The 10,882-nt window shown below is 34.6% G+C and overlaps 1 pseudogene; it reads left to right on the forward strand.

The window, feature by feature from the left end:
* Window positions 1-2,783: 2,783 nt before the first annotated feature.
* Window positions 2,784-3,362, forward strand: LOC114085689 (membrane protein FAM174A pseudogene; annotated as a pseudogene).
* Window positions 3,363-10,882: the final 7,520 nt, after the last annotated feature.

Raw genomic sequence — 10,882 nt, forward strand, 5'->3', positions numbered from 1 at the left:
ATTAGAATGGCCTTATTCACATGAGACCTATAGGGTAAATGTGGGAACCTCAAGCTCTGACACAATATACATTGTATCAAAATACACTCACTAACACCAAAAACTAGAAGGGAAACTAGTCTATAAAGCTCAATAGGAAATGTATTAAAAAACTGACAATCCCCTTTTATCCCTGAAAATTTTGCCAAAAGAAGGCTGCACTCTAAAAGACCCATACATAAGAGCAAAAGAGAAACCCATCCAGACAGACACATAAAGCCCCACAGGAATACAAGAAAACATGAAAAAATAAGGTGAGATGGCACTGCCTAAAGTTTATAATTTAACAGAACTGACCCCAAAGATATCAAAGTGGATGAAATATGAGTTAAGGAACTCAAAAGAATGATTAAAAAATTATCAAATAATTTTAAGACAACACAGAAAAATAACTGAATGAATCAAGAAAGTCAAGACATGAACAACAAATTGATTAAGGAGGTAGAGATACTAAAAAGAAACCAAAGCAGCCAGATGTGGTTAGCACATACCTGTAATACCAGTGGCTCAGGAGGCTGAGGCAGGAGACCATGCATTCAAAGCAAGCCTCAGCAATTTAGTGAGGACTTAAGCAACTTAGTGAGATCTTGTCCCTCCAAAGTAAAAAGAGCTGCAGATGTTGTTCACTAGTAATCCCTGGTTTTAATTCCCAGTACCAGAAACAAAACAAACAAAATAAAACAAAACAAAAAAAGAAAGATTGATAGAAAGAAACAAAAAGTACCAAACAAAAATCTTAGAAATGAAAGGTACAACAAATCAAATGAAATGTTCAGTTTAAAGTTTCTCTAATAGAGTAGGCCAGTCATAAGACAGAATCATAGACAAAGTGGCCAATCTTGAAGATTCTGATAGCATTCTAAAAAAGGTAAATAAAATCTATGACCATAATATACAAGAACTCTGGTACAACATTAAGATATCAAATTTAAGAACCATAAGGCTCAAAGTTGGTTGTGAGATGCAGGCTAATGTCAAGGATTAACTCTACAGGGAAACATAATAGAAAATTTTCTAAACTTTGGGAAGGAGCTTGACATCCAGATCCCAAGGGCATTGGAAAATTTAAAATTTTCCAGTAGACAAATTTAAAAAAGAAAACTTTCCATGACACAATATAATGAAAATGCCTGATAAGCAAGTAAGAATAGATTTTTTAAAGAATCAAGAAAAGAATGTCAGGTCATATTTATAGAAAAGTCAGTGAGAATTATGATTTCCCAGCACAAGCCCTGTATTTAAGGAGGATTTGGAATGATATGTTGCAAGTCCTGAAGGAAAATAACTGTCAACCAAGATGGTTATATTCAGCAAAAGTATCCTTAAGAAGCAAAGAAAAAAGGCCTTCCAAGATAATAAAAATGATGAATTTATGACTACTAAACCAGTACTAGAGGAAATACTTAAAGAAATGCTACACACACAGAAGAACTCAAAAACAAACTTCAGAGCTCACCAACAGAAAAATCTCCCTTGAAGAGTAGCTAAGCAATGAGAAATAGGGACAAGATAAACAGCATAAATAAATAAAAATGGTAGAAATGAATAAATATCTCTCTATAATAACACTGAATGCAAAGGGTCTCAACTTTCCATTGAAAAGACATAGGCTAGCAGAGTAAATACAAAAATATGACCCAACTATATGTTGTTTGCAAGAGACTCACCTTACAGGCAAAGAAAGCCACAGTTGAAAGTGATTGCATGGGAATTGATGTACCATCCAAATGGAGCCTGAAAACAAGCAGGAGTAGCTACTCTCATATCTCACAAAGCAGCCTAAAATTAAACATGAGACTTCAAGCAGACTTTAAGCCAAAAGTAAACATAAGAGACAAAAAAGATCATCTCATACTGGCAAAGGGAACAGTCCAAAAAAAAAATAAACAAAAATAGTAAATATTTATGACCTAACTGTTAATGCACCTAATTACATAAAACAGATATTACTCAACTTAAAGGCTCCAACTACAGTATAGTAATATTGGGTGATTTTAACACTACTTTCTTACCAAAAGATAGGTCACCCAACCATAAACTCAGTAAATACTTCTCACACCTAAACAATTATACTACTCCATCCAACAATAACCAAGTTTATTTTCTTCTCAGAAGTTCATAGAACCTTCTACAAAATAAACCACATTTTAGGCCACAAAGAAATGCTTAGAAAATACAAAAGGAAAAGATAAAATTCATTTTATTTTATCTGATCATAATGGAATAAAATTAGTATATTAAAATGAAGACAACAACAATAAATAACCCAGACTTTGGGATTTATATAAACATGTAGAGATTGAATAATTCACTTTTGAGTAATGAATGTGTGATAGAAGAAATTAGCAAAGAAATTCTTCAAACCAAATTGAATTGTGATACAACATACCAGAATCTCTAGAACACTATGAAGGTGGTTCTAAGAAGAAAGTTTGGTAGGATATCTTTAAGTGCTTACATAAGAAAATCATAATGAGTCCAAATAAACAGCCTTCTGATGCCTCTCAAGACACTAGAAAAACAAAAGCAAACCAATTCTAAAACCAGTAGAAGAAAGAAAATAATTAAAATCAGAGCTAAAATCAATGAAATAAAGAGTAAAAAATACAAAGGATAAATGAAATGAAGAGTTGATTCTTTATTTAGTTACCTCTTCTTCATTACCTAGGAAGCCCATGGTCCCTTCTGGACCCAGGTTGGTGGGCCTGGTGGCTCTGGTGTGGTGAGAGTGAGGTCTGGGGACAATGAAGGACCTGCACTGCTGCTGCTGTCTCTGCTGCCTCCAGGCCTTGGTCTTCCTCTTGCTGCTTCTGCCAGAGCTGAGTTGTCAGCTGGTGGTGTGGTTGCAGGTGGCTGGGGTCACATTGTGCCCTGGGCCTCCAGACCTGGGCCAGCAGACCTTGCTGTTATTGTCCCCAGGCCTCACTGCTGCCCAGCCACCAGGCCATGCTCTGGCTGAAGCCTCAGGGCCTCCAGGCTTAGAAGGCAGCAATGTCAGCAGCCCTGAGGTGGGGCTTGCAGCAGTGGAAGCTGGAGGAAAGGTCAGGGAAGGCTCAGTGGGTGGCAGCCTTGCCATGAGCCCCAACCCTGGCCACAAGCCCATGCATGACCCAGTAGGCTCTGATTGTGTTAATGGTGGTGAGCAGGTTGGTGCTGGTGTACTTCGTGATTAGTATAGTCAGGAAGAGAAGAAGACACTGAAATATTAGGAGATAAAGGAGTTTTGGACACTCACATAGAAAAACACGAAATTAACACCTTTATAACAAGATGATAAAGATAATGATAACACATTGTTTGATGTCAATCATTCTAGAAGGTAAGAATGTGCCTTTTGATAAGACTTAATCCTTCTATGGTGAAGAGCAGAGTCTGTTTAAGGAATAAGAAGGCACTCTATCAAAGGGGGAAAAAGTATTTAAGTTACATACATTATGATAACCTTTAATTTGTTGTTGCTGCAAATACTGTATCACTTTGTTATACCATTATATGTACATTATATCTATTAATGATCTCAGTATTGTTAGGAATAAACTATATTGTAATAGTTTATCTGTTTGAAAATTAAAACAGATGTTTCTGATGAGTTTTAGTTTATTGATTACAATATTATTGTAAATTTTTTTCTTTTATGTACTAATCAGTTAATTTTTTTTGCAAGTATCATTTTATAGAACCCTAATCCCTAAAAAGCAACTGGTGTGTAAAAATAATTTAAATTTTCCTTTACTGAAATATATTTCCCATTTTGGTGGGGAAATGAAGCCAAATTTATTATGTGTTTGGGTTTTTTAAATATTAATAAATGTCTGAATTATTGTATGCAAAACACTAAATGTGATATAAAATTCTTTTAATGTGGTACAATGTTTTCACAAAATAAACCTGAAGATTATAAAAAAAAAGAGAGTTGGTTTTTTGAGAATATAAACAAGATAGATGATCTTTAGCCAAACTAATAAAAATAAAAAGAGAGAAAACTCAATAAAATTAGAGATGAAGCCAGGAGTGGTGGCACATGCCTGTAATCCCAATGGCTCAGGAGGCTGAAGCAGGAGGATTGTGAGTTCAAAAGCCAGCCTCAGCAACAGTGAGGCACTGTCCTTAAATAAAATACAAAATGTGGATGAGAACGTAACTCAGTAGTTGAGTGCCTCTGAGTTCAATCCCTGGTCCCTACCCCTCCAAAAATAATTAGAGATGAAAAATGGAGAAATCATTATAGACATCACAGAAATCTAAAGGATCAATAGTGACTATGTGGAGATTTTTTATTTTAATAAATGGGAAAATGTGTTAGGAAATGAATACATTTCTAGATACATGTAACCTATTAAAATTGAATCAAGAAGATACAGAACACTTACATAGACCAATGACAAAAAATGAAATAGAAGCAGAAGCCCAGGGTCAGATGGATTCCCACCAGAATAATACAAGATCTTTAAAGAAGAACTAATGCCCATGTTCCTCAAATCATTCCATGAGATAGAAAGGGGTGGAACACTGCCAAATTCATTCTATGAAGCCAATATCACAAAACCAGATAAGGAAACATCAAGGAAAGAAAACTATAGACCAATATTCCCAGTGAATTCAGATAAAAAAGGTTTAGTGAAATTTTAACAAATTCTATTCAACAACATATTAAGAATTTAGTACGTCATGATCAAGTTGGTTTCATTCCAGAGATGCAAGAATGATATAATGTATAGAAGTCAATAAATGTAATTCACCTCATAAATATAATTAGAACTAAAAATTATTTAATCAGCTCAATAGATGCAGGAAAATACCTTCAACACAATTCAGCACCCATCATAACAAAATCACTAATGAAACAGGGATAGAAGGAAAATTTGTCAATGTCGTTCAGGATATATATAACAAACCCCAAATCAACATCATAGTCAATGGGGGAAAATTTAAAGTATTTTCTTTAAAATCCAGAACAAGAGAAGAATGTTTACCTTTATCACTCCTATTTAATATACTGTTGGAAATTCCAGTGACAGTATGTAGGCAAGAGAAGAAAATAAAAGAGATAAAAATAGGAAAGAAGTCAAATTATCATTATTGGCAGTTGGTAGGATTCTGTGCTTAGATGATCAAAAGCTCCACCAGAAGATGGTTACAGCTATCTAAAAATCCAGTGAAACAACAGTTTATAATATGTACATACAAAATTTAATAGCTTTCATATATACCAATAATGATTCTTCTGAGAAAGAAGAAAACAGACGTGTTCACAATAGCCTCAAAAACAAAACCACACAGGAATGTATCTAACTAAAAGGGTGAAAGCTCTCTACAATGAAAACTATAGAAACTGAAAAAGAAATTCAAGAAGATACAAGAAGATGGAAAGACCTCCCATGTTCATGAACAGGCAGAATTAATTTGTTAAAATGGTCATATTACCAAAAGCAACATGCAACTTCAATGAAATCCCTACCAAAATACCAATGTTATTCTTTACAAAATTAAAAAAAATAAAAAGTCTTAAAATTAATTTGGAATAACAAAAGGCTCAGAATAGCCAAAGCAAATATAAGCCAAAAAAAAAGTATTGCAGGAATCATCACAATACCCAACTTCAAATTATAATACAAAGCTATAGTAACAAAAATTGCATAGTATTGGCATGAAAACAGATACATAGATCAATGATAAAGAGTAGAAGACATAGAGATAAACCCACAGAGATAAAGTCATCTGATCCTTGACAAAGGTGTCAAAAACACATTGAAGAAAAGGGAGTCTTTTGAACAAGAGTTGCTGAGACAACTGGTTATCCATATGTAGAAGAACTGGAATAGATACCTATCTCTCACTTTGCATAAAAGTCTAATCAAAATGGATCAAAGACCTAGGATTGGACAAGAAACTTTGTATCTCTTAAGATAAAATATAGGATCAATACAGGCAAGAACTTCCTAAATAGGACTCCTTAAGATTAGAAAATAATACCAAGAATTAATAAATAGGATAGTATCTAATTAAAAAGCTTTTGCAGAGCAAAGGAAACAATTAAGAAGATGAAGAGATAACCTTGTAATGGGAGAAAATCTTAGCCACTCTTTTGACAGGCAATTAATATCCAGAATATATAAAGAACTCAAAAAACCACCAAAACCTCAAATATCCCAGTTATTAAATGGCAAATTAACTGAATGGATACTTCTTAAAAGAAATGAAAATATGTGCAAAAATGTTCAACAGCTTTAGCAATTATGGAAATGCAAATCAAAACTACACAGAACTTTCATCTTGTTCTAGTAGAATGACAGTCTTCTAGAATACGAACAATGATAAATGCTGAAGAGAATGGGCGGGGGGAAGCACAATTTTACATTGTTAGTGGGATTGTAAATTAGTACAACTATTATGGAGATCAGTATGGAGATTCCTCAAAAGACTAGGAATGGATCTACCATATGACCCAGCTACACTGTACCATTACTCAGAATTTATCCATACATGCATACCCATTTTTACAGTACCACAATTCATAGTAGCCAAACTATGGAACCAGTTTTAGTATTTGTCAAAGAATGAGTAGATAAGGAAACTGTGATATATATGAAAGCTTTATGCAATTATTAAAAGAATAAAATGTCCATTTGCAGGGAAATGGATGCAATTTAACAGCATTATGTTAAATAAAATAAGCCAAATTCAGGAAGTCAAGGGTCATATGTTTTCTCTGATATGTGGAAGCTAGAGAGGATAAAGTAAAAGAAAGGCAGCGGGGAATCTCATGCTAAATGAAGGGAGAACAGTAGAAGAGAGGAAAGGGACAAGGGAGAGAGAGCATTTTACTGGCCCTGGAAAATTTTTCTTTTGAGCATCAATTCCTATACTCCTATACTATGGTTCTCAGGGATGCGCGTGTCAAGGTGATTCATCCATCAGCATCAGCTTTGGTCCTTGAGTTACTGAAATGAGCACAGGCCCCTTACTGAAATCTTTTTGACATGGAGCAATTATTGCTTTCACTGGGATTTTGGTGTTGATTTGTGATGTGACTCATCCTTTCCTATAATGACAGAAACAACATAACTGATTTAAAATTAGAAAATCTAACATAATTAACCACATTTACAGATTCAGGAAAAAAATAGAAAACTTAATAGATGTTTTTTTCTTAAAAAATACCTGATAAATTTAATATCTATTCATGATAAAAACTCATAAAAAGTAGGAATAGAAATGGCTCAGGAGGCTAGACAGGTAGATTGTGAGTTCAGAGTCAGCTTCAGCAATGACGAGGCGCTAAGCAACTCAGTGAAACCCTGTCTCTCAATAAAATATAAAATAGGGCTGGGGATGTGGCTTAGTGGTTAAGTGCCTCTGAGTTTAATCCTTGGTACTCTTCTCCCCCCCAAAAAAAAATTGAAAAAGGACACTATCATACAAAAGAGTACAACATTGAAATTTTCCTTTTAAGAGCACTCTTCAAGGATGGATGGCTGCCAATACCATTCAACATTCTATCAGTGGCTGTAAACAGTCTGGTAATATGAGAAACAAAAAATACTTCAGTTGGGAAGGAAGAAAAAAAATCATTCCTATTATCAAATGGTGTAATAATCTATGTATCTTCAAATGTGAACCATTAGAATTAAAGAGAGATGTTAATAAGGTTGAAAGACAAATAATTTATTATATAAAATCGTTTGCATTTTTATACAGCAATGAACAGAAGATAAATTTAAAATATGTCATTTGGGGCTAGGAAAAGCAGCTCCGTGAGAGAGCTCTTGCCTAGCATCGCAAAGATCTGGGTTTGATTACCAGCACTCCCCTCTCTCACCCCATGCTGCTTATAGTAACAGTTCTTAAGAATAACAAAATACGTGCAAGACTGTTATGGAAAAATCATAAAACTTTATTGAGAGATATTGAAAATGTACTTAGTGAATGGAAAGATGATGCATGTTCATGGATTAATGAGCTCAATATCGTAAAGATCTAAATTTTCCTCCAAATTGAAAATATAAGGATTGGTATAACTTTCCCTTTTTGAAACAAAAATATTACTGCAGTTATTGATAGACCAATTCTAAAGTGTATATGTAAGTGCAAGATCATAGGAATATCTAAGAAACTTTGGAAAAGAATAGAATGAGGGGCACGGGCTTTATCAGATGCCATGAAGCTAGATCTATTAAGACATTGTAATATTGGCATTGGTTGACCAATTAAACATAATAGTACCCCAAAATAGAGCCATGTATAAATGAAGATCTAATAAATGCCAATATGTTACTATAAATAAATGAGAAAAGGGTGAACGTTTTAGTAAATAATACTATAAGTCATTCATACGACAAAAAGAAATTAGCCCCATCCCTCATAGACAATACACAAAATTCAATTCCAGCTTGATGAAAGACCTAAGTGTATGTATGTCATATATTACTTAAGTAATTTAAATGTCTGTGATGCATTATATTCAGTCTTGAACTAAGGGTAGAAGTGGGGAATGTTGTGTGTGTAGAATGAAAAATAGCTATTTTTTTCATTTAAAAAAGAAATGAGTATGTCAAACCATCCAATAGGAATAAGAGTATTATGACTAGAATTAGAACTAATTGCAGAATTTTTAAGGGGGAGTTGGTGCATGTGTGTGTATGTGCAAGCATTCATGTATGAAAACATAGTACTGCAAACATGCCTGGAATGGTATTGGAAAAGATTTGGGAGAGAGAAAGATGAATGAGAATCACTTCTGTTTTCAAGAAGTTCACAGTTTATCAGATAATACTCATGGGACTTGAGTTGTCTACCATTGCTGTCCCCTCACCCCCCATGTCCTCCTCACTGCCCAAAGTTGTACAGAAAGGGAGAGAGTCAGACATATTTGCAAGGTCAAAATGACCATGGATTTAGAATCAAATAGATTCCTGAAACCTCATATTCTATTCACCTAGAATAGATTCCATGTAACCTCATGTAGAACCCCTTTTGGAAGAAAAAAATGTACCCATTGTTGAATTCCTAATAAGACAATTAACTAAATGTAATTACTGGCTACTGAATAAGAAAACATGTAGTATTTATATCAATTACATGCACATCCTCTTAATTCTTTTAATTATGTGCCTTAATGGTCTTACTACTGATAACTACAAAGCAACAAGGTTTAGTAAACATGCAAGCCTCATCACATTCTTCATTAAATAACTGCAGTATTAGATCACTAGATCTGTCCAAGTTTAGCTGAATTTATAATATACTCTCTTGAATCATAGGAACAAATCTTTAAACTCATATTAAACAACATGGAACTGATTATGTTGGTCACCAAGAGCAGTTGACTTTACCTATCACTTACAGTAAGTTGTCTTTCTCTGATCACTTGAGCCTCATTATTCATATAATTACTGTAATTATTATGACACTAATGACTGTTGAAGTCTAAATGTGTGAAATTAATTCACTAACAAGTGTAAATATGTATCCATGAAAGGCCAGTATACAAAATGAAAATTCAACTTAGGTGTTCTGTTAAAAATGAAAAATCAGTACTACCATTGCAACACCAAAATGACATAGGCATGATTTGTGACCATGGTTAGATAAAGTTAGTTTTAATTTATCCATATGGGAGTGAATACTCAGAGTGCACATATCCTTTCTCTAATGGATAAAATTTTAAAATCTAGTTCAGTTTCTTGAGCCCAAAATAAATTAATTCATAAAGGTGACCTAATATTTGACACATTTTAGAATTTGAGGGTGACCTGGCTGTGACAAGCCACCCACTGATCACCAGTGTTTTTTCAACTGATCTTACTGGCTTGCTGGTGTCCCTTTCTCCTCCACAGTTCTGTGTCTGTCCTTCCTGAAGCAGAATGCTCGGTCATAAAGGACACTTTCTTTTTTTTTCTATCAATAATAAAGAACTTTCCACATTGACTGTGAGTCTAAGTGTTCAATTTTTAGTTTACCTGAACCTCCTAGAATTGAAAAATGGCATGCATGTAAAAGTAACAGCTCCTATTTCTTAAAAAAGTATATTTTCTAGACCAGCCTTCAAAATCTGTCCCCAAGAGGCTGACTGTAGGATGCTGTGTGGCCCCTTTTCTCTGTTTAAAAGGACAGCTACCTGCCTGACTTTCTGTAGTGTGTCTCATGAAGAGCGGCTGGCGTATAAACATGTGACAAGATCACTTACAGGTTGGTGAAGAGGCCAACCCCCCCACCCCAACAGCCCCATGCCAAGGGTAAGGGCAGGAACTTAGTTTGTCCTGGTGAGGTGGGATCCCAGGCACAGGTGCATACCAGCTGGAGGCTGCACGTTCGCCAGTTGGTGCCTATGAGTCCAGATTCACACTTGCTGTGATTCTGAGCCTTCATGCATCCCTACTCCCTCATGTGGTAAGCCCCCTGGAATACTGGTGATTAGGCCCATATTTTAAAGTGTTCTGTGACTGACAGCACAGGAAAACAATGCATTTGAAATAGCAGTACAAGTCTTCCTTACAGATTTAGTTGAATAAGTTGGGCATCTCTCTTTAGTCTAAAACAAACATACATGACACAGGAATATGTTATTGAAAATGCCGTGTCTGAGTTGAAGAATAAAAGGTGTGATTCAATAAGAATTTGTTGAGCAACCACCATGAGTGAGTTAGAAGGGGCAAAATGCTCTTGGTAATAAAAATCCCCTCTTATTCTTCCTTCATTTGCTTTAACAAGTTTATTTTTTTTCTTATAAAGTCTCATTTTTTCTTCTCCTGCAGGCATGAATCATACATGTACATCAGTGGGTAATACAATTTGTCTTTTACTTAAAACATTCAAAATAGACTTGAAAAAAAAAATTCTCTAA

The sequence above is a fragment of the Marmota flaviventris genome, chromosome 3 (assembly GCF_047511675.1).
Source record: "Marmota flaviventris isolate mMarFla1 chromosome 3, mMarFla1.hap1, whole genome shotgun sequence".
Classification (NCBI taxonomy): Eukaryota; Metazoa; Chordata; class Mammalia; order Rodentia; family Sciuridae; genus Marmota; species Marmota flaviventris.